The sequence below is a fragment of the Protopterus annectens genome, chromosome 6.part1, assembly GCF_019279795.1.
Source record: "Protopterus annectens isolate FY-2018-M chromosome 6.part1, PAN1.0, whole genome shotgun sequence".
In the NCBI taxonomy this organism is placed as follows: Eukaryota; Metazoa; Chordata; order Ceratodontiformes; family Protopteridae; genus Protopterus; species Protopterus annectens.
The window spans coordinates 136,192,862-136,218,731 of NC_056738.1; the positions used below are offsets into that span (position 1 = coordinate 136,192,862).

Consider the following 25,870-nt stretch of genomic DNA (forward strand, 5'->3'; position numbering starts at 1 on the left):
TGTATGCAGTTGAAAGCGCTTAACCTGTGGATGTATTTGGTGTTTTTTTACGTAATTAAATCTGTGGATGTAACTGTGTAGTTCTTGCTACATACTTTCTTCGTTTTCCAGTTGTTGTTTGAGCTGTGTGGGGAGTCGCCCTAGTCTGCACCAGACCTCTATCTTTATTTTGTTGCAGTTATGGGTTACATTGTTGCTTGCTTGTGTATTCCTCAAGGGTAACAGAGCTATGGTAAGAAGTGAGAACTGAATTCAGTAAATGACAGCCATTTAGGTTTCAGTCTTCTTGTCTTTCAGGAAACTGCTGATTTGGCATAGTGGTATGTTGCGCTGACTGTAGTGCATAGGGTCCTGGGGCCAAGACTTGGCAGTGAAGTGCATGGTGGTAACACAACATTTTATTCTCGCAACTTTCCTAAATTATACAAGCAATGTTTAAAATGTGTCCCTCCCTGATTTTTGCCTTTTGTCCCCCCTTCCCCCAAAAAAACTGGATGTGGTATGGGTTTCAATGCTGTTTCAAGGGCAGAGAAATTTTAATGCCAAGTCTATTTTCATTGTGAGACAGTGCTGCTTTGTTTACCAGATGTCTATTAATGTTTGTGCATTGTTGTGCTGTAAAATGTAAAAATAAAATACAAATAATCATTGTAGAAGTAAAGCATTATGCATGCACACATTAGTGTTTATGGTAAATGGGGAGAAATAGCCAGGTAATGGGACATTGGAATGGCTGCAGGGGAACTCTGGTGCCATATTTTGGTTGTCTGTTCTTCAGTTTGCATTTGAAAGTTGGTATCCCACAATTCCATCGGAGTGGGCGAGGTTACATAATTATGTATGCAAATTGTACATTAATCAGCGTACAGATTTGTACCTGTTTTTCATGGGCCTTGTCCAGATTTTTGATGTTTCCAGGTTGAGATGTATGATTATAACTATATAAAAAAAAACTGTTTAAGTACATCAGTTTTTTTTTTCTGCTTACAAGTGCTAACTTTGATAATCAAGAGTTATGACTTAATGTTGCCAGTTAAACAGTATGTCAAAGAAACACTTACTGTAGTTGCATATAGTACCAAAATAATCCCAGGAAAGTGCAACATGAGTAGGTTTTTTTTGTGTGTGTGTGTGTGTGTGTGTGTGTGTGTGTGTGTGTGTGTGTGTGTGTGTGTGTGCGCGCGCGTGTCTGGTGAGTGGAAAGAGGCAGAGGTGAATGGACAAATAATTCTACTTAGCTAAAATAGAAAAGTGGTAAAATATATAGTCAGAAACATAAATGTACTTTAGGGATAACACAGTTCCAGAATTAGAAGTAAAATGATGGGGTGTGTACAAACAGAAACTGAAAGATAGAAAATGGTTGGACTAGACTAAGGCGAAGTTTTGGGGGATGTGTGTTCTAGACAGCTGAACATATTGTGTGGGTTTTGGATGTTCTCCCTAAATCCTGGTAGATCTCCTGAAAGCATTCTGATTTCCTCTCACATCTGACAACATGTTTCTTAGTAGCTATCTAAATTATCTTTGCACATAGCATCTACTGTTGCCCTTGTGTCCTGGCATATGGCTGGACATTATTTGTAAGCATTAATTCATTTACCCAGTTTAGCAAATAAATAAATAAAAAAACTTTCCAAAATAGTTCTAAGTTGGGTGGTGTATGAGCAATGTCATTTCTAAGGACAGTCCTGAGATAATGATTTTTTTGATTCCCCTTGGGGCATCACTTTCACCAGGTCGGCCCTCAGTGACACACATTCATGCTAGGTTTGAGAGCTTCTTTGCTACCCTCAGAATTACTCTGGTATCACTGGGGCTGGTTGTGGATCTTAAGAGAATCCTGGGGCTCAGCCATCTTCAGTTCCATTCTTTTTTCTTTTTTTTTGTTAGATGCCCTACCCACTCCCTGTCCCACCTCCCATGCTCATTGATTTGTCTCAGAGCAACCCCCCCCCTCTCTGGATCATGCCTCCTCTAAGAAGGTGTCATCAATGAATGTTCTGCCACCCAGGACAGCATCCCTCCCTGCTGCTCCATCAGTCACTCATGCTACTAATCTAACCTAGATTGACTGAACTATAGTTACGGCTTTATCCCCTAGGCAAGGGCAGGAGTGGCAGATCTGAGATGATGATGATGATGATATTATTATTATTAATAATGTTATTACATTATTATTATTAAGCAGTGCCATTTCTAGGACCAGGCCTGATATGTATTATTATTGTTGTTATTATTATGATTTTTAGCAGTAGTAGTATTAAGCATTCTGGGGAATTTCAACAGTTTAATGTGGCTTGTCACTGGGCATTCTTGGGAGGTTTAACAGTTTTATGTTGTTTTGTGGAAACAATGACTGCAACAAAGTAGGAGAATTAACTGGGCAATGGAGTCCAGCAATTCAAAACAGGTGCAGGCCGTGACTGAATGCCCATTTGAGAAAAATGGGGTATTATGACATGAGAATGTTTACTAGAGTTTAGAAAAATGACATACTCTGTTTGATGCCCTGTCACACCAAAGCCATCAAGCCCACAATGACTCATTTGTTCTGTACTTCCTGGCATCTGGGGACAGTGGCATAGGAGGTGAGATTTGGGGACTGCAGTGACTCAGCTCAAATTTACCAAATTCCCTGTTTCAAATGACCTCACTTCAAAGTAGCATGGTCTGTGTAGTGCCTGCAGGATGCAGCACCTCCCAAAGATGGTGGTGGTGTTTGCATGTTCGTGTGTGTGTGTGTGTGTGTGTGTGTGTGTGTGTGTGTGTGTGTAGAGCACTTTGCTTACCAAGAAAAGTTGATAGTCTACTTCTGTTGTAACGTGTTCTTTGAGAAAATATAACCTAATAAATAACAGTTTACTTTTAATGTGGAGTGATAGCAAATATTCTTTTTTGTACTTTTATTAAATCACTATTTAAACAATGACATAGGTATTTTCTTGACACATAATTTTCAATAACCTTAAATACAAAAGACCAGTGGGTGGAAGAGGTGGGGGGGGGGTAGGTGGGGAAGAGGTAAGCTGGAATACCCCACCAAAACTATCCAAATTAGGCAATGCAGTTGCTAAGGCTGGCCCTGCCAAACACCATTCTCCTAGGAGACTTCAGCTATCCCTCCATAAACTCTGAGACATATACATCCTCAAACGTATGCCCAGAAATTTATGGACTTCATCAATACAAACTCTCTGGACCAGTTAGTCTGATGCCCAATAAGGGGTGACACAATCATGGATTTGGTCTTACCAATAATGGGGCAACTTTGCTCCCCACTCAGTGTAACTTCCTCCCTGGTCAAAGTAGACCAGAAATCAGTCACATTCACTAAAAGACTGAAGCCTGAAGCAACTTCTACTTTAGTATTAAGAGATTATGTGAAGGCTAATCTGCTAAAACTGAGTGATCATCACATTCATCAATCACCATCAATCCCCCTTTGTTCCATTTCCTACACTGGGTTGGGGAAAAGGGGGACTGATGATGATGATGATCGCTCAGTTCTAGTAGATTAGGCTTCTCATAATCTCTGAATACTGAGGTATTGGAAATTGCTTCTGGCTTTAGTGTTATGATGAATCCTACGATAAATATGCACTATGTTGTTGTCTTTCGACTTTTCCCGGTTAGGCGTCGCCACAGCGGAACTCCGGTCTGCTAATGATTGGCAGTAGATTTTCACGAACGCCAAGGTGCCAGCTCGATGCTCAACCTTCAACGAAGGCATGCCCATTTACGCATGTCTTTCGAATGCCCATGCAACTATAATAAAAGAAAAATATAACTGCTAGGTGAAAGATTACCACAAACTCTTCATTAACTATGTTAGAAACTTCCAAAGCAATGCCCAATATTATGCAGAGCGAACAGTAAATTATATCACATACTCGGATTCAGAGGACATTGCCCATCTACTGTCAGGCAAATTTAGCTCAAACTTCATTCCCTTCTCTCCTCCATTATTATCAGTTCACATACCCACACTAATATCCCCAACAAATCTCCCAGGAACAAACCCTCACGGTGCTGTCTAAGAACAAGATCACTACCTCTGTGGGACTGGACAACATACCAGGCTACCTGTTGATCAGCCTGAAACAGAACTTATCAGACCCTGTACAAAAGCCATTTAATATCAGCCTCAAAACAGGATTTATGCCAGATGAATGGAGGACAGCAACAATCATTGCATTGCACAAAGGTGGGGCTTCAATGGACCTTGATAATTAGACACCACTGTGCCTGACCTGTCTCACAAGGCTACAGATAAGGTCATTATTTAATTAATAAATAAGGATATAGGTAATCTACTGATTATTGACCAAGCCAGTTCAGATTCATTAAGGGTAAATCCTGCCTACTTAACCTGGTTGACCTCTTTAAAAAAGTTACTGTAGAAATGGATAAGGGCAAATCAGTACAAACTGCATATCTATACCTCACAAATGTGTTTGACACCATCCTACATATGTAGATATCACAGATAAATTCTCCAAGCAAAATCTAAACACCTTTGCAACTCACTGGATAGCACACTAGATCACAAATAGAACACAGGAAATAAAAGTGGGCAGCTCTACCTCCTCCAAAAGACCTGACAGTACTGGTGTACTCCAAAGTTCAGTCCTTGAGCCACTTCTCTTTGGAATTTACTTTTCAGATATCAAAGCTAACATTAAGAGTTTGTGGCCGACCAAATCTGCAGATGATTGTAAATTTGGTGCCATCATGAACTCCCAGAGGACACCATGCTCCGCCAAAAGGACCTGTCCCAGACAAATAGCTGGTGTCAAAACCATGGACTAAAACTAAATCACTGTCATCATCAGTTGGTGTAAGGGTTAAGGATTTTGCCTCACATGTACAATGTACAAGGTTTGATCCTGACCTCTGGCCAGTGCTTGTGTGAAGTTTGCATGTTCTCTCTCTCTTGTGTGCTCCACCCACATCACAAAAACATGCTGGGTGTTTCCACTTTAAACTCACCCAAGAATGGGGCTGTAGACAGCAGCATTGACTCTACATTGTGCCTATTCATGGAAGAGTATAGACCACCTGCTTGGTATTAACTATGGTGCAAAGTATCATATAGACACAAGAACTCGGATCAAAGACTGCACACTGTATCAGAGCTAACCACTCAATGGTGGAAGAAATTAGCTGTGGGTAATTTGGTTGCTTTGACATATGTCGCCAAAAATGGATATGGGTATTTGCTGATAAGTGGGATAAGGACTTGGCCTACTCTGACCTATGCTAGGGACCCATACTAATGGTGGGAGAGTTCTATGTGCCCCTACTGGTCAGTATGTGCCTGTCATAAAGCCCAGCAGCCCTGGTTCAAAAAGCTACTAGCCTTCTGGTGTCCAGTTGCCCAGCTTGTGTTACCCGTGATAGCTATGTTGAGTGACAGCTGGGGGTAAAACCAATCAATTTGCCAAACAAGAACTAAGGATTGCTGCACCCAGAACAGGTTCACTGATAGGATGCAGTGTGGAAGCAGATAACATGATGACAAAGAAGATACTGGACAAGATACAAGGGCAGTGAAACAAAGCCACTTGGCTTGGGATCCCCAAGTCTACTACTCAGAGGAAGGAAAGACTAAAAAAATAGTGTGGGAATTGTGGTGAGAGAGATAGGCTTCAGAAGATAATGTGGGATGTCATCAGAATTAGTGACAGACTCATGGCAATCAGACTTCAGTGTAAAGACAGGCCACTATTCATAATCTCAGCCTCTGCCCCATAGCAGGGATGTGATAGCAAGAAAAGAGTGCATTCAGGCAGCAGTTGCAGGACCTACTACATAAAGCAGAGCAGCATAAATTGGTGATGATAATCGGGGACCTCAATGCAGATACTGGATAAGACAAAACAGTATAGAAGGACTGCCTGAACCCATATGGGTGGGGCAATAGAAATAAAAAAATGAGAAGCCAGTCTAGACTTCTGTCTGGCAAATGGCTTGAAGGTGGCCAACACATGGTTCAGCAAGAGAGCTGGTCATAACATCACATACAAAAGTGGCCAACATGCAAGGGAAGGTATTGGGTACAATCAAAGATTATAAAGTCATCCTCAGTGAAAAAGTCGCCCAGAGTATAAACCACTGGTTACCACAATCAGCAGCAAGCAGTGGTCAGATAAAACTCTAAGACCAACATAGAGTGGGATAAAGACCCGGAAGTTGACTGGAGACAAAGCACAAGAGTTCAGGAAAATACTAAGGGCAGTAAAATCTCAGGAATAACAGGACGTGAGAGGAGTTAAAGAAGAATAGCAGCACCTCAAAATAGCATGTGTGGGGACTACAGAACAGATACGTTGCCAAGCCAGGTGTGGAAATAAGGTACACAAGGAAAGCTGGTGGTGGAATGCGGAAGTCCAGAAAGTTATCAAAAGAAAGGAGGTGTGCAGGAAAAAGTGGGAGACAGAAAAGATTGACCAGGCTAAGAAGGAATACTGGTAACCTCACAAAAAGGCTAAGAGGACAATTACAATAATAAAGAACAAGGCATTAGTGGCACTCTACCAGCTTCTGGAAAGGGAATCAACAGATGGCAAAAAGAAACTCTATCAGGTTGCAAGGCAAAGACAGAAAGATAAAGAAGATAGTCATCTGATGCCCTTCTTAAGGGATGCCAGCAACAACTTGCTCAGCAGTTCACTGGAAATCAAAGGCAGATGGAAGGAGTACTTCCAGCAGCTTCTGAATGAAGAAAATCCCATAGAAGCTTTTACTGCCCCAGACACAGACTATAATGAAAAAAAGAGGAAGAGCCTACACTGGAAGAAGTAACAGCAGATCTAGGGAAGATGAAGTTTGAGAAAGCAACAGGCACAGATGAAGTCATTGCAGATATGATCCAGATGTTGTGACAGTTAAGAGTAAAACTGCTCCAGAGAATACTCATAGCAATATGGAGAGAAAGGTGCATTCCATATGATTGAAGAATAAGCATTCTAGTGTTAGTGAACAAGATCAAAGGGACATACACAACCGTGGGTAATATACTGGTGCCAGACTCCTGTCATACTGCATGAAAGCTCTGGAGAGGGTGACTGATAAACAAATAAGCAGAGTGGTAGAGGGTAAGAAGGGAGATGAGCAGTTTGGATTCAAATGTGCGATTCAGTGCAACTGACCTTTGACAGATAGTTGAGAAGTGGGTCTATATTATGTCAGTGATACGGCATCACAGCGAATGCTGTTTCACCGACACTTATAGACCGAAGTCTTAAAAGAGCAAAACCCTAGTTCACTGATTTTTTTCCCCATGGAAAAAATCAGTGAACCAACAAAACACAACATAGCACTTAAAATACACATACCCTAACTAAATATACCAACACCGAGATCGCACTACAGTCGGGTAGAGGGCAATGTCATGGCTCAAGCTAAGCAATTTCTTTCCCTGGGAAAGAAATCGCTGTCCTGAGCTTTCGCACTTTTCCAATTTTGGTCTATATGTGTCGGCGAAATGGCATTGGCTGTAATGCCGTTTCGCTGACATGATACAGACCCTTGAGAAGAAGCCATAGACGAAGAAAGAGTCCATCTGGGCATTCCTACTTTTGGAGAGAGCATATGACAAGGTGCCAAGAAAGCTGATTTGGGCAGTCCTGGGATGCTTCAAAATTCCAGAAACACTGATAGAATTAGTGAAGGCTATGTACAAGGACCCAATGACACAAGTACAAACAGTGTTTGGACTTACAGACAGACTCCCAATGGAAGTGGGTGTGCACCACAGTTCATCCCTGAGTCCGCTGTTGTTCATACTGGTGATGGACTACATTAGCAAACAGATTGCAGGAGACAAATCAACAAAGCAGCAGTATGCAAATTATGAAGCATTACATACAGAGTCTGAACCAGACCTTCAGCAAATGATAGAGGATTGTAATGTAATGCTGAAGGGATAAGACAGTTGTGATGGCAGCAAATGAGGGAAATCAGAAGAAGATGAAAACTGAGAAAAATGTGAAAACAGCAGAACAGGTTAACAGCTTAAAGTGTCTGGGAGGAGTGGTTAAGGAGAAGGGAAGTCTGAATGAGGAAGCCCAAAGCCAGAAGCAGAGGGGCTGCAGCCAACTGGCACAGAGTGTCACAGGTAGTGTGTGACAGAAGAATGCCAAAGAAGTTGAAAGTAAACTGCACAAAACAGTGGTGTGACCAGTAATACTTTAAGGTACAGAAAACTGGGCAGTAGACAAAGCAGTTGAGGAAGCTAGACATGATGGAGATGAAGTGGCTGAGAAAGGTGGTAGGATATACACTGTGAGAAAGAGAAAGAAATGAGGGCATTAGATCACAAGTCCAAGTTGTTCCAATTGCAGAGAATGTCAAAGATAACAGATTATGGTGGTTCGGGCACAAGACAATTTGGGTTGGACAGGAAGAAGCCAAAAGGAAATGAGGACATCCAGCAAAGCAATAGATGGAATATGTATTAGAAGACTTGTGACAGCCATGATTGCTAAACAGATTAGGAGAGTGGTGCTGAATCGAGAAAGATGCTAACAGTTGATGTGACACTATGTAGAAAAAAATGGGGAAAAAGATGGTTGATGATGATGATGATAATCCTTGGGCAAGCATGACTCCCATTATAAGTATCTCACTGACAACCTACCCCTGCAAATTGATCCTTTACTCAGGAACCTGTATCAACAGCAAACTGTCATTTGATCACCATCAATCCACAATTGTAAGGAAATCATTTTTCATTGCACAACTTTTATCTAAAAGTATGCCATCCAGGTTCAGGGATGTAATCATTCCACTCTACTCTGCACTCATGCCAACTACTGAGTATAATGCCCATTTTGATATGTACCTGTTCAAACACCTATTACAACTGGAATGACAACAATGTTTTCACAATAAGAAAATCAAGGGCCTAAAGCATAAAAACTATGCTGGATGTCTGAAAACCTCACCCCTCCTTCTTGGTATCAAACAAACTACTGACAGGTGACCTCTGTCTTTCATATACAGTCTCAACAGACCCTATCCTGTCAAACCTATTATACATTCACAAGTCCATCTGTGGTATCAGCATCTGCTCAAGGGGTTGCAGTCTCTTCAGCAACATAAATTGAACACATTGGTGGTATAGGTATGTATCACGCATAATTCTGCTACTGGGGAACCATCCTTCACTCCACATAAAGCAAAGTACTTCTTTTACTCTATTCAAATGTAATCTGGATGAAAGGAAGGGTAATCACAAATTAACACTGCTTTAGCATCCTTGTCCCTCATAGATAGTGGCAACATGTAAAGGTCCCAGCCTATCACTAACAAAACATAAGGGCTAAAACTGCTATGAGAATGTAAGGCTAGACTTCTTACGATGCTCACAGATCAATAGCCTGGTAAGTACCTAGATACTTCAAATTTTGAAGTCAGATTCCGTAATGGAAATCAGTTGCATCAGTTATATCAAAAAGTAGCATATACACCCCATTTTTTGTCCTACAAACAGCATGTGTAATAATAATATACAAAATAATTATAGTCTTTCCAGTTCACCCAACTCAAAAGCAGCAAACTGAGAAGCTGCCTCTCTTTGGAAACTTATCACACTGTGCTCATAACACCAGACATCATCAATATATCCAGCTATAAGTCCCTCAGAAGGCTAGTGAAGATCATTCTTTGAACAAATGAAGCATCATACCATTAGACAAAATCTGCAAAACTGGCTAATGAAAGCTGTTAAGGTTTTGAGTCATCACCCATTCTAGAAAAAGAAACAGTCATGCTCAAGCATATTAATGCAACTTAGATTACAGGAATGCCTCAGGCAAATATACTGTTACATCATTCTTGACCTCACAGTCCTTACTCGATTGAGTAGAATATGAAACTATTAAGCCAAAGACTCAAAGCCCCAGCCAATATGTCTGGAATTACAAAAACTAATCTGCAATGTATGGTAAAAGTATGGACCACAAACAACATGGCTGCTTTAGGGATAATCACTGAGGAGATCTTTCTAAAAAAGGCAGCAGAAGCGACAACATTCTTCACGGAGTAAGCCTTCATATATTCTTGAACAGCTTTGCCTGTGGAATCATAAGTTGACAATCAAATTCAGAAAGATCTGTTTGTCAACAGCACTGCCTTATATATATCTATATCGGGTCTATATTGAATCAGCAAACACTTAAAAAAGCGAACGCTGATTCATCGACCCTATGTAAGCAAAAGCTTACAATCCCGAACACCTGGAACACCAATTTTTTTCCAGGGAAAAAAATCACTGGGCCAGATTTGGGAGTTTGCCATTTCCTCCACTGTGGTGCGATCTCGGAGTTGGTATATTTAAGTGGGGAGGTGTGGGGGGCAGGCGAAGCCCACCACATTATGTACTGTTTTAAGATTTTTTTTTTTTTTTTTTTGTGGAACAGCGATTTTTTTTCCCCTAGGAAAAAAATCGCTGTTCCGAGTGTTCGGGATTGTAAGCTTTCTCTTACATAGGGTCGAATCGGCATTCACTTTTTTAAGCGTTCGCTGATTCAATACAGACCCTATCTATCTATCTATCTATCTATCTATCTATCTATCTATCTATCTATCTATCTATCTAAGTGCGTGTGTGTGTGTGTGTGTGTGTGTGTGTAAATACTATTTGCTTAGGGTTCATTCAGTGTCATTTTTTTCTTGATTCAGAGAAATGTGATTAAAATAAAGGTGTGCTTGCTGATTCAATATAATATACATCATGACATCTGGCATAAAGGAAGCAATAGTAGTGAATTCCACCCTACCCTTGTAAAACCTAAGTTTCATAACACATAATAGCATGCATTTTAATACTCCGCTAGCTGATGCTTCCTCTACAAAGAAATGTTTTTAAGACAAATAAAAAATTAAAATATGTGAAAAGATGCACTCAAAAGGAAATTTTTCAGTTATTCCAAAAACAAAATCAAGTTCACAATTGTAGACATCTTTAACACAGGCCTAGAAACTAATGAAAGTTCCCAATGAAGGCAAATTGTGAGACAAAGTAGTGAGTCTTGGTGGATGAAAAAGAGAAGCTTTTGCAAAGAAAATGTAAAAGGCATTCCGATACATTATGAAGATCAATACGAACAGAAGTATAAATTTTCTTCAAACTAATATGAACCTCAATTTCCATTTAAGCAAACAGGATGTCCTAGTAGAAACTCAGTTTCTTTTTTAATTTCTCCAAATCTTTTGGATTTTTAATACCATGATGGAAATGGATCCCATTCCTAAGTCAAAGTATGACTAAAGTTCATGAAATTAGTACTGTTTCAATCTTTGAAGTTAGCCAGAAGTGCTGTTTGCAGCACCTGCAGTGTGCCCAATAATGACTACATCTGCAGTTTGTATGGAGTTACATGTTTCGGTAACATATCTAATTATGGCTGTAGATTCTTTTTTTATAAGACCTGTTGCTCTTACTACTATTGGAAGTGTCTGGGTATCTTTCTTCCACATCGCTCTTGTTTCTGCCTGCAAATCCTGATATTTTATGACTTTGTGTCTCTCTGTACACAAGACACTGTAGTCATTGAGTGTAGCGATTTCAATAATCAATGCTACTTTTGTCTTCTTTTCATGGATCACTATATCTGTTTTTCTCACATCTATCTTTTGAACTGTCGGTAATGGGTGATCCCATGTAATGTTGACTTCATCATTTTCTATGATACTTTGTGGCTCATGTTTCCAGTGTTTTTCAGCTACTTTAATATTATAATGTTTACACAATCCCCAGTGCAACAGTCTTGCCACATTACTATGCCTTTCAGTATACAGTCCTTCTGCCATTAGTATGTCACAGCCAGCAACAAGGTGTGTAACTGTTTCTAATTCGGTTTTACAAAACCTATATTTGTCTGTTTCTCCCACATGTTCCATGGACCTTGCAAACCAATGTGTACATAGTCCACTATCTTGGGCCATCAATATTAACCTTTCATCTTTTGGTTTGAATCTGCCTCTTCTTAACCATTCCTGCATTCTATCCTGATCAACATGGGCTTGTTCCAGGAGTTTTCTATATTTGCAACTATATTTATACATTTTCCACATTTCTTGCCTTCTCATCTGATCCTTCACCTTATATTATTTCGTTTGTTTTTTTGGCACATTCAGTTGCTTCCTGATTATTATCGACTTCTAGTTTGATTACCATTCCTACTTGACGCTGATATGTTTCTGCTAGACTAAGAAGGGAAGTCATTTTAGATTTATTCTCCTCATGTTTCAAAACTTTCACTATGTTTGGGTCTTGTGAGGTCAGCAGATATGTATGCAGCCCCATGATTGCAGATATATACATGTAATCAATTTCAAGGAGGCCCATACCTCCTCCGGAACTGCGAATATATAATCTTGGTATGCACTGATTCTTAAAAATCATTTGATGAGCATGAAGCATCTTTCTTGTTTTCTTGTCTAATCTATCCAACAACTTTTGGGGTCAGTCAGTCACTCCAAAACTTTAAGTCAGGACATGAAGAGCAAACTGGTTTATAGCTTGATCTTTGTTACTAGATGTCAATGATGTTTTCAGGATTAATTTAAGTCTTCTAAAATATTCCTTATTGTCATTCGCATTTGTTCATGTTTTATTGTTGACTGTTCATCAATTCCCAAATATTTATAAACTCCCTCTTGCTCAAGTTCTTTTATGTCACATTTTTATCCCAAACTGATGTTTTCTTGGTGGTGCAGATTTCCTACTTTAAAGGTTGCTTTTGCACATTTATCAAGTCCAAATGACATTCTTATATCATCTGAAAAGGTTTTGACAACTTGCAGTTGTGCTTTCAGTTCCTCATCTGATGAGCTATACAGTTTTAAATCATCAACAAAGAGGAGATGCTAAGTCTTTACACTTTGTTGCTTTCTGGGGACCAAATTATAGCCATGACCTAATCTGTTAAGCAGACAGCTTAATGGATTAAGGGCAAAGCAAAAGAGTAGTGGTGACAGAGAGTCACCCTGGATTATCCCCGTTTGAATTTTTATCCCAGGAATAATAATTTGTCCTTTATCATGCATTAACTGTAAAGTGGTTTGCCACTGTTACATGGTCACCGTGATGTAGTTTATCAGTGTAGGGTGTAGCTTATTCATTTTTAAGCACTCTTTTATTCATGATTGTGGGATACTGTCAAATGATTTTTTATAATCTATCTATGGCATATTAAGATTGTTCCCCTTTTTACAGTGCTCCACTATGGCTTTATTTAACAAATGATCCTTTGTTCCATATGACTTTCTTTTATTACCCTTTTGTTCTATTGCCATAATTGAGTTTTCATCTAAATGACTATAAACTCTGTCAGCATCAATTCCAGTGTACAGTTTTTACGTCGTCGGAAGGCAAGTTATTGGTCTATAATTTTAAGGTAAGCTTGCAGGTTCACTCTTAAGTAGGAGCATTGTTTTTCCTGTTGTTAACAAGACTGTTCAGGGTGCATATACAAATAGTTCTTACACATGGCTAAATCTTCGTGTAAAGATGCTAATACTTTTTGCTGGAAGTTAAGTATTGCATCTGGGCCTGGGGTTTTCCAATTACAGGCTTTTCTTACATTTGTTTCAATCTCTCTGGCCATTACTTCATCCCATTTTATATCCTGTACAATTAAACTTCTTATTCGTTCTTTTACTTCTTCTATCCATTTAGCATTTTTGTTATGTTCCACAGGATCTTTATAAATACTCCTCCAAAATGTATACATTTCCTCTTTTTTGGTGGTCTTTCAATTCTTTTTACCTTGTTTCCCAGTTCTCTATAAAACTTTTTTGGGTTGTCAATAAATTGCTTATTTTGTACTTTTCCTTTATATTTATCTGTGTATCTTTTAAGTTTTTCTGCCTGTGCTGGTATTTTTAGTTTATTATTTGTGATAGTGCATGATAAATCCTGATCCATTAAAATACTGTACTTTGCTTCTATCACATCTATCTTTCCGAGTATTTTTGTTGATCTGCACCCTCTTTTATACTTTTCTAATAGTGGCACTTCTTGTCTTATTTTTTTTATAGTTTTCCCTATTGATACTTCCATGATGGTATTTGATTTTTTCCCATCCTTTACTTTACTACCCTGTGTTCTTGTGGTAGGACTTTATCTGTTATTAATTTGGCTGCACAGTAATGTATCCTATTTACTCCTGTTATATCGCATGAATCTCTATGGCCAGCACTATTTACTGTGTTCATTTGTTTTATTAAACTTCTAACTTGTTTGGTTTTATAGACCTTCTACCGTCTATTTCTTTTATCGATCATAACATGTCTATCCAACTCTATTAAATCACGTAACTCTTCTCTTAGATCATTTTCTTCTAAACTGAGGGTACATTTTTTGTTTGCCATTTCCTGTGGTTATTTTGTCTGCTTGTGCTGTGCTGATGAGGTCATAGCAAGGCTGAAATATACATATCCACAGCTAGTGGGGTTTGGCTTTATTGGCTTGAAATTGTCCATTAAAATGACAAAACAAGTCATGGGCATTCAGAATTTCCAATTAGCTGAAACACCTGATGTTCACAAGGATCATTTGCATATATCCCATTTGCCTCTGATACAAGAGGTTTGGGAGGTCACTCAGTGGAAGTTCGAGCTTTGCTGGAGTTTTCATTTTGTTTTTACTGATTGGTTTTTCGGTGACCTTCTCACTTATTATTTTAGTTTGTGGTTATTCTGTGGAAAGTTCCAGAGCTTCTTCCTGTGTCATGTTCTCTTTGATTTCACCCTGTGTTATCCACTGCTCTTTCATATGGGAACTCACTGGCCTATCACTCCACGGCATTGACTGTGCCAGAGTTACCACAGTTTTCTGTTATGTCCCTTGTTGTATAGCTCCAACTGAATCTTTGCACTGATATACTTTGGGAGGCTTCAAAGTATCTTCAACTGATTAGATGCTTCCTGCTTTACTGGTTTCTCTCTAATTTGGTGTCCATTGCTCTAGCCTGTTGTGTTATCTGAGTTAAATTTTCTACACCAAATCCTTCACTCTGCAGGCAGTCCATAACCTCAGTTTCTCTTTCTTTAACTTCTCTATTATTAATCCTTTTTTCTACTTTTCCTCTTTGTTTTCTTATTTTTTGTATTATAAAAGTTTCCATATCTGGATGGCTTTGCCTGCATTTCTCTTCAAATATCTTTGGTGCTGCTCTTTTAGCATTGATTAGTTTTGCTTTCTCCTTTGCATAAATATTGCACCATATTAAATATCTTTTTCTTTCCCATGCCCATATTTCTTTTTCAGATGTCTCCTGCTCCTCTTGTTTCTCCTTACATTGGGGACTGATAGCTTCATCATGCTGTGATACAACTTGTGTTAGAATTTCTACACTGGATCCTTCACTTCGCAAACATTCCATAACTTCATCTTCTACTTCTTTAACTTCTACTTGACTAATCTTCTGTTCTACATTCCCTCTTTCTGCATCTTATTTTATATAGTGAAATTTTTCATATCTGGATGCCTTTGTCTATATTTCTCTTCGGATATCTTTTGGGGCTGCCTTTTTTGTGTGATTAATTTGGCTTATTCCTTTGCATAAATATTGCACCATATCATATCTCTCTTTCTTTCCCATGTCCATATTTCTTTTTTATTCACTTCAAACATCTCTAAATTTTGTTCTTTAAATTTTCGCACTTCCTCAGTCTTTTTCCAAGCGGCACAAGGTTTCTTGATCTATACAGAGTTTTTCATGGATCTGTTGTATTAATGAACACAGATTTTTATTTGAAGCTTCTGATAATTTTTTATGGAAGTATTTTTCTTTCCTATAACTTCTCTCAATATTTTCATATATTTTTGGTCTGGAAATTCTGGGCTTCTTGCATAATAGTAACAATACATAATTTCTTTCTTAACCTCAACAGTCTACTCTATTAACTGTTTGGCTTTTTTTTGGCCTATAAGTTTTTGTGATTTCTGGGGACTGCTACTTCCTTCTACAATGGGGGGAGGGGCATCCTCCCCCTGGGCCTAGCCTAGCCCCAGTGTCGGAATATGTCCATGTCTTGAGGATTCTACACTGTCACTTTTTCCAGTCCTGGTACTAGTGCACCTATCAGGATTGGGCACTTTTTTATTCTGGGACTTGTGCAGCCAGCTATCTGCTTTATTTTTAACCTGCTTCTGTCCACGATATATGCTAGATAAAATGCAATCTATATATCAGTGCTGTCTTGGTGAGATTTTGTGAAAAACAGGGTCCACCTCATTAAGAGAGTCACCAAGACTTGAGGATGAATTCAATTCCAGCAATACTTCTCTCCTTTTGCTGATTTCATCATCTCTCCATTTGGACTCCCAAAGTCTCCAGTAAGACCTCAACTATGTGAGATGAGACACTCTGCTTATTCAAAAACAAGATCTTAATCATCAAACTACCAGAGGAACAGCCTCGAGAGATGAGTAAGAAGACCTCTTCTGAAGAGTACATGGAAGAATTTAGCCACCATCATCATATAAGTGAAAACATAGTCGTCTAATCCACTGAGTAGCTAACAGATTCAGTTTTTTTTCTTTTTGTTTTTTTTTTATGAGAATCTTTTGAATTAAAAGAGTAGGATGAGATGCACATAGAAAACCCTGCACATGCTCCATCTAAAGCATAATTGCCTGGTCTAAAAACTGGGGATTTAGATACTCTCCAGGAAATTAAAAATATCCTGTAAGTTTTTTAGGTTGGATGTCAGCTGACAAATCCTGTGGCCTGAACTGCCGCTCATGAGTCACATGAACTGTTTAGCTCAAGCTGTCCATCACTACATCACTTTTCAGCATCAGAGGGCCGCTGCTAAATGAAGACTCATAGACAATGGCACATCAAACAGGTGCATTGTCATCCAGCAAAGGTGGCATGGTTTTGTATTTTCTTATTTACGTACCACATGGCTGTAGTGCTGTTGGTGGTTACTCGTAATACTCTTCGTAAGCAGGCCATGAATGATTTTATTGCTAAAATAATTACACACATTTCCATCAGATTGATGCAGACATCTACTTGTGCAGATGACTGTGACTGATGCAGAAGTCTGCTTGTGCTGATGACTGTGTCCCCCTCAGTCAATGGCTCCAAATGAGCTCCCCAGCTGGCATCTGAGCCATCAGTCATCAAGGCCTGCTTTGGTGAGGGGTTCAGGTTACAGTTTGGCTAAATTCTGTGTGGATGTAGTAAAACACCACTGAAACTCTGTTAGTAAAGAGAATATAAGTTGTCATTCTAGATTTACAGACTCTTGCCTCACCTTATTCATTTGCGCTAACCTTAACTCTACACATTAACTTATGAAAACCTCATTCCCTAACAGTACCACTGCACAAGACATTTGAACACACACATACACATACACACACACGCACACAATCACACTCCATAGGTAGGTACTAGGCTATCAGCCCAAGGGTCTAAGTAAGCCTAGCCATCAAGGTTCCCTGGCTTATGCCACCCAAGAAAGTTATTTTCCTGTGCCCCTGTCGAGCAGAACCACCGAAGTGATCCCCGGGGTGTATTTCCTATTTCCCATCCACTTATCAAGATTTTTCTTAAAGAATGCTAATGAGGAACTTTGCTCAATATAGATGAGTAGCTTGTTCCAGAATATGGGAAGTCTCTGGGACAGGAATCTATCCTTCCAGCATGTTCTGTTTATTGTGGTGACAAGGTTTAGGTCCCTAGAGTGTGTAGCTTGGAGGGATTGGGATTTCTTTAGGTGTAGCATGTCCAACAGATCTGGGTTTCACATTGCTTTATATGTTAGACAGAGATCACCTCGGAGTAGGCGATATGCTATGGAGTAAAGCTGGAGTTTTTTGAGACGGTAAGTGTAGTGTATCTGTTTGAGGCCAGTAATCCTCTTTGTGAGGTACTTCTGTGGCCTTTCCAGCTGCTGCAGATGTCTTGTGAGGTACATTCCAAAAGGGGCGTTGTACTCTATAATGGGTCGAGTGTCGAGTAGAAGAGACTTTTTCCTAGATGAGAACCATTTTGTGATGAGGTGTGCCATGCAGCAGGATTTCCTGACTACTGTGGCGATGTGATTATTAAAGGAGACACTACTGTCCACCTGGGTCCCCAGGTCTCATCACACATTCGGCGTTAAGTAGACTGCTGCCTATGTGGTAGTTCATGGGTACAGAGTTTTTACCAAAGGGGATGACAATGCACTTTTTGGCATTGAGTTTGAGGCCATGGCTCTGACACTAGGCATCTGTCTCAGTGAGCCCCTTCTATAGGATGTCCACATCATTTGGCGACTCCACTACGGCTCCTAGTTTGCAGTCTTCTGTGAACTTCATTAGCCAAATGCCTTCTGTGTTTGGTAGAGAAGAAGATACCAAACAGGAGAGATCCCAGGACTGACCATTGTGGTACTTCACTTGTCACTGATTTGAAGTCAGATTTGGGGTCTGCAACTACAGTGTGGGTTCTGTCAGTGAGCCAATTGGCAATGCATCTTGTGATGTAGGGATTTATATCTAGTTTAGTGAGTTTAGCTTTAATTCCAGAATGGGGGATGGTGTCGAAAGCCTTGGCGAGGTCAAGATAGGCTGTGTGAACCACCTTACCCTCATCTACAGCTTTGGTGACTGCCTCAAAGAAGTCAATCAGGTTCAGGAAGCATGGTCTGCCTTTCACAAACCCAAACTGGGTGGGGTCCAGAGTCTGGAGGTTACCAATGTCTTTGTTTAGTTGATAAGTTCCATGGCCATACAGATAAGACTCATCAGACTAATAGGGTGATAGTTTCCAGGATTAGTGGTGTCTCCCCCTTTGTGGAGTGGGATAACTGTTGCTGTGCACCATTCAGTGGGCACAAAGCCTGATGTGAGACTATGACTGAACATGGTGCTTAGGTGTGGAGCCAGTTCGTTCTGAAGTTCGTGTAAAACGCAGCCTGGGATGTTGTCCGATCCCATGGATTCTGTGTTTTTGGCTTTAGAGAGAGCAGCTTTTACCTGCGTAGTTGTGATTACAGGGACTCTGCATTCTTCCTGTATAGATACAGGCCCTATAGGGGGTGAGGGGGGGGGGTAAAGTTAGCAATGAACCTATCTGACAGGATGTTGGCAATATCAGCTGGTTCTGTAATTTTCATGCCGTTCTGCTGTAACTCAGAGCAGATCTGGGTGTTGCCATTGAGATTCTTGACATAGCTATAGAATGCTTTGTGGTTGCCCCTAGAATCAGTGGTGATTTTGCTTTCATAGCTAGCTTTGGAGGATCATATAAGGGATCTCAGCTTCTTACTGAGGCTGACCAGGGAACTCCTCCACTCATGGTATTTTACTCTTTTTTGAAACAGTTTCTTCCTTCTGTTGTAGAGTTTGTTTATGGCAGGGGACCACCAGATTGGCTTCCTTTTTTTGGAGGATAGCACAATCCATGCACTTGTGTAAGTGCTTACAGAGTGCATCTGTGTAGGATTCAGCAGTCGTAACTGTCCATCTGCATGGGTGTCATGAAGTTCACCACTTCCGTCTTAAGAAGCATGAAGTTGGCTTTGGAGAAATTTTTTACCATGATTTCCTTAATGGGGGGTGGGGCAGAATGTGCATTTCTAGGGTGATTAGCTTATGGTCAGATCTGACCAACGAGGAGTTGACTTCAGGTGTGGAACACCAGTCACTCATGTTGGTAATGACTAGGTCTAGGATATTGTTGCCCCTAGTGGGGGTGTGGATAAGTTGATGCAGGGAATTGGAATTTATGAATTCCAGAAAGCGTTAAGCGAAGGAGTTGGTACATGAGTAGTTTTCCCAGTTAATGGTGGGGTAGTTGAAATCGCCCATTATTAGGGTGTTTGGTTGAAACCTAATATTTTCCAGTACATCAAGAAAGGAGGAGTGGGAATCCTGGGGCATAGTGGGGGATCTGTAGCAAGCTAAAATTTGGATTGCAGTTTTGCCCAGAGTTAGTTGCAATTGGATAACCTCGGCTGCATTATGCTTAGCAAAACACACATCAACCCTTAACCTATTGCTTACCCTGAACATAAACTGCAAGCACTGAGACACATGCACAAATCATTAAATCTGTCCCTTAGATTAACCTTTACCCTAACTTTAAAACACATATACTCACACACATACCCATCCTAAAACACTTCCTGTAATCACAGCGATTCCACTTCCTGCTTCCAGGTTAGGGTTAGCATCTATTATGGATGCTAACCTTAACCCTGTCCCTCAGCCAAACCCTAACCCAACAGCTTAATTTAACAAAAATCTTCCTGTAATACTGCCACTACACAAGTCACACAAACACACTCTAACAACACTACATCTATCCCCTTGCCTAACCCTGACACTAACCCTAAAATACATACACAAACAAAACCTATCCCTGACCCTAATCCTGACTCACACATGCACACAATTACTCTCACCCCCTCCAACCCCACTCATCTTTCACAAAGAAACAGTCCCTCAACATTTTGAATGTTCATCTATCCGTACATTCAGTATTAAGCACTATTCCTATCACCCACTGAACAAACTACTGTTTGATCAATCTGAGGGAAACTATCTAACGATCTATCTGTCTATACATAGTGTATGCATGTGTGTGTGTGGGGAGGGGGTGGGTGGTGGTGTTATGTCAAAAGATAGCAATGCACAGGAATCAAAACACAAAAAAATTGATGTCTTCATTTTCAGCGACCAACTCAATGAAAATCAAAAATAGTTAAAAAAAAAATTTGCAAAAACAAAACAGTCTCTTTGTGAGTTCCCCTAACCAATACCTTTCCACTACTTTCAGAACAAATATGTCTAAATAGTGGCAATGTTACTGAAAGGGTTCATCTAAGGTAAGCAGCAGGTCTGCAGTAAGGGATAGAACAGGGATAGAATTAGCAAGTAGTAATAAGGATGGGTAGGGGATACTTTACAAACTTTAAGAGTGTGAAATAACAGGGAAAATGTGAAACTCCCTTACCCCTGTATTCTACAATCTCACTGTTGACAGCTCTCTACTAAACTACTTTATTGTTGATTTGCATACTATTTGATCAATATGATTCAACAAAAATATACTCAAATGACCTGTTAGGGGTCCAGATATACAATGAATAACTTTAGTTGGCAAGTGCAATGGTCACAACACAAAAATACAAAAAAACAAAACAAAAAAAAAATCACACTGACCATAAATATGGTAGAAAACATCTAAACAAAAGCAAAACAAGTATTTCAGTTTGTGTGTGTTGGGGGGGGGGGGGGGCAAGCCCCACAACACCCGTGTATACGAGACTTTGTTCCCCGCACCCCAGCTAAAATAAATATACCAACTCCAAGATTACACAACAGAGTGGGGAAATGAAAAAGCATCCTTTCCTCACTGTTTGATGATCTCTAGTAAAAGACACTGCCAGCGGTAATAAATCACACAAAGATGATTTGAAATAAAACACAGGTAAATTCCCCTTTGACCAATTGACTTCATGACCAACAATATTATCGCACACACAGAGATCGCTCTATCTAAAATGGAGTTGGACCACCTGTCACTATCATTCAATAAAATGGCCTATGAGTGAAGCCAGGAACAGTTGGAAGATATTTTATGTAATGAAATAGCCTGCAGGTACTGCTGAAGTAATTGTAGGAGAAGGAAGGATTATAGAAAGATGTAAGTGGGGGCCTGACTCACATCATCTATACAGGCAGGAGCTTGACACTCAGACAAGAACTGACCCAAGAGAGTCATACAGGTGGAAAACTGATACCTAACTAAGGTAAGAGCCAATCCAACAGAAGTACTTCACAGACTTAAAAAGAACACTCAGTTGCAGCACCTCACAGACCAGGAGGCCTGAAGGAAGACAGCCTGAAGTAAGGCCAGAGACAGAAGGTCTGTACACTCAATATAAATGAGAGTGAGAAGAGTGACTGAACTTTAATTAATTATTTAAGTTTGGAAATTAATATCTATCTGAAAATATTTCAAAGATTGATTAGAATGTGTACATAGATGTGTCAGGTTTACTTCAGTAAAGGTAGGATTTAATTTACAAATAAAGACAACGGATGATACATGTGGTTTATCTAGTGAAATGAAAAATTATGGAAGTTGGAAAATAAATGCCAGTTGAGTGAAAACTTCTCAAAGTGTGGCTTGAGGGGCCTTGACACCCCACTATATACCAGTAACATAGCTAGGGTGGGGTGAAGGGTGCAGCCACCCTTTGTGCAAAGTGTGAGGGGGGTGACTGGTATTCAGTGCTTGTGCACCGGCAACATTCAGAAATAAATACTGGTACTTGCATTTGAAAGTACTCCATATGTTACATAAACAGCAGCAACTGCTTGCTACAAATGGAGCAAAGCCAAACACTGGAATCTGAAAGCGCAGGGGTGGAGGGAGATGGTGGGACCATACAGTCTTCAGAAACCATTGAATTTTCTCATATGCGATCTGGCAAGAGGAATCATGAGAATCATGGATGTCATTAACCCAACAATCATGTGATACTCTCTTGTGGAAGTCTGAGACTGACTGGAGAAGCTCAAGAGTAAGCCCAGATGCAGGCGTACCTCCTTATGAAGAAGAATGCCTTTAACATGGAGGTATCCAGAAGGCATCCCAGGAACACTATCTTGTGAGAAGGAATCAAGGAGGATTTTTAAATGCTGACCTGGAATCCCAGATTGAGAAGGAGATTTCTTACCTGAGTAAGAGACTCTTGAAACGTTATGAAAGATTCTGCAAAAAAAGCAAGTTCTTTAAATGAAGAAAAAAAAGTGCATACCCTGTAGTCTGCACTGGGCTACTACAGGAGCTAGACACATTGTCAAAACTCTCAAAGCAGTATATAAACCAAAGGGAAATGCAAACACAGAATACTCTAGAAAACATCTGAAATCTGTGGCAATAGGAATGTGATGATAAACATCCTTCAAGTCTAATTTTACTAAAAAAATGAAAGAAAGAATCAGAAGAAACACAGTTAGCAGGGACAACGTTTTGAACTTTGGGACTTTCGTAAAAAGATTGAGGAAGGATAGGTTGATGACGTAGAGTGTTTCATCTTTGGCACCAGAAAAGTTCTTGAATATAATTTTTTCCTTTAATCTGAAGGAACTGATTACTCCCTTAGAAAGTATGTGCTGGATGACTGAGGGAAACAGGGAAGTCTGGTTTGGAGGATCTAGGGAATTCCCTGCAAAGGAGGGAGGATTTCCCACTGCGATCTGTATACCTACAGAATAATTTTCAGAAAACATTTGTCTGAAACCATTAATTGCCCAAAACGGAAGGTGAAGAACCAGACTATGTGACAAATTTAATGGATTTCTAGGTTAGGGGAGGAGTGAAAGGAGGAATGCTGTAAAAGTAATTTCTTATTATTGGACTGTCTTTTTTTCTGGAAGGTTCCTCTTTTTTGTCTTCTTTAGACTTTTTTTGCCACTATTTCTTGTAAGTCTGCTTGTTAGAAGCCTATTGATATTGTTTGTTTTGCTTTCTGAAAAAAGAACTTAAACTTGCAAAAAAGGTCTTTGGAAATTTGGAACAGTTCTTGTCTGAGTGTCAATCTGAGTACCCCCCCCAAAATTATTTTCCCTCTTTCATTAAACCGTTTGAGTATCTGAGTAGCAGAAGGACAGTGGACCAAATATCCTCAAAAAACTTCTGGGTGCATACCTATTCAAATGATCTCATAGCACAGCAGCTCCCCAAGAGAAAAAGTAAACAGAGTCATAAGAACACTTTAAAGGCTGTTTGGTTGCCTGTGAAACAGAAGCAGTTAAAGAAGTCAGATGACTTACTTTCTCAACAGAGAAACATGGCAAAAATGTTTCTCATATTCTCAAAAGAAGCCAGCAAATACTTTAACATATGAGCCTGACAGTTGAGAATTCTAAAGGCCAAGGTGGCAGACGAATAAATTATTTTCTCAAAACTGTCAAAAGCTTTCACATCCATGTAAAAGGGAGATGGATTAGCATTAACTATTTTTTGTTGTATAAGGATATAATACAGAAATAGCTGCATGATCATATCTGAGATGAAAATACAAGAATGATGAACTTTATAAGTCTGTCTGTCTTTTTAAGGAATGCAAGCTGACTTGTAAGACATATTGATGGCAATATTGAAAACATCCTCAAAAGCTGGCAAACAAGGAGGAATAGCAGGATGTGGAAATTCAACTTGTCACTTAAAAAAAGACTATGGTATAGGCAGAGTGCAAATGCACAAAAGAATCCAAACCATACACTGCTCTCAGAAGCAAACTACAGCACCCAGTGTAGCACCCAAAATAAAAATGCCAAACTGAATAATTCAATAATATTATATTTATTCCAAAATCAAGACAAGTTAAGCACTGCCATCTTGTAGTTTAAAGGACTTCATCAGAGCTAAATTAATAAGGCAAACCTAGTCTCTTATATAAGCCCTCTAATTAATTAAATGACAATAACGGTGCTATTAAAAAGGAAAGCCACTAAATAAATCCATCCAAACATAATTTTTTAAAAGTACATTACCTAAAGTATACTCTACAGGACACTTTAAACCCTAAACCAATATTAAAAAACAACATTTCATAAATTAATAAAACAGTTAATAATACACATTTAAAATACAATTTGTTAAAATGTATTTAAAGTTTAGATGACCTTAATTTTAAAACAGGTGCAATATAAATTAATTCATTTAAGCCAGGAACCCTGTTAGCTTGTAATTTAATATTGGGTTAGAGTTGCATTACCTCTTAATGAGATGTTCCCTGAGAAAATGGGCAGCATTCACAATGTTATCAGTGTTAAGCAACAACATCTGCCACTTCTGCTTTATCACCAACATCAGACAATTTCTTAAGTACAGAGTACGGCTGGTGAGTAGCCTCACTCTAATATTCTACACCACATAAGAAGCCATTGCAAAAATTTAAAAACATAACAGCTAGATTGAAAAATCTGTAGTAAGTTGGATGAAATGGGCTTGAAACAAAGACCACTATCTCCTAAAACACAGATGATAATCTCTTAAGACTCTTAATTTCTTTTACAGTTTAAAACCACTTAAGAAAAACAATAGGGCCTCACAAAACTACTTTTTTTTCTACGTTCTAAATGTTTTATGCAATGGAGAGAGAAAACCGTAGGCAAATATTTAACCAATTAAAGGTGAAATGACTTTGCTCAAACTACTAGCACTGCATTCTATATATTCTGCCATCAATTGCATAATCACACTAAAATATATATCTTCAGGAGGCATTATTAACATCTTCACTTTCTTGCTACATTATTTGTAAATGCAATCTCACTCTATTCAAAATGATCAGATGGGCTGATGTGTGTCGAGTTAAGGTTTCCTCCAGGTCTGTGCAGCCAAATTCAGTGATATTGGAAATATCTTCTTTTCAAAAACAAAACTGTTAGACTTTCATACTCAATATGAAGAAAAAAGAATAAATGTGTATCTAATGAATTTGTAAGATTCCTTAGGTTTAATGCTTTTCACAAACAAATGAAGCAGCATCTTCTAAGATGTTACTTGGAACTTGCTGGAATGCACAATTTTGTGATGATTTCCTCAACTACAGCTTTAGTGGGGAAAAGTCTTTGTATTATTAGCTTCAGTTTACTTCATTTAGGCTACACAGACACCGTAAACTAGCTTATTTTCAGTTTTAAACATTCTAAGCAGTCTTTATATACTTAAGTACAAACGTTTTCTGACAATTCTCAGAATTTCACAACTTAAATTTTATTTTCTTGACAGGATTTTTAAGCTTCAGTATTTCATGCTGAACAAAGAAACTCTTGGATAGAAAACTTCCCACATAAGGAAAAAAATCTTTAATTCCAGCGTGGATTTAG

General features: G+C 39.2%; 1 protein-coding gene across 4 annotated transcripts in view; it reads right to left on the reverse strand.

The window, feature by feature from the left end:
- Nucleotides 1–25,870, reverse strand: part of CHN1 (chimerin 1) — a 1,979,161-nt gene that overhangs the window by 24,875 nt on the left and 1,928,416 nt on the right. The gene's annotated exons all lie outside the window — the stretch shown is intronic.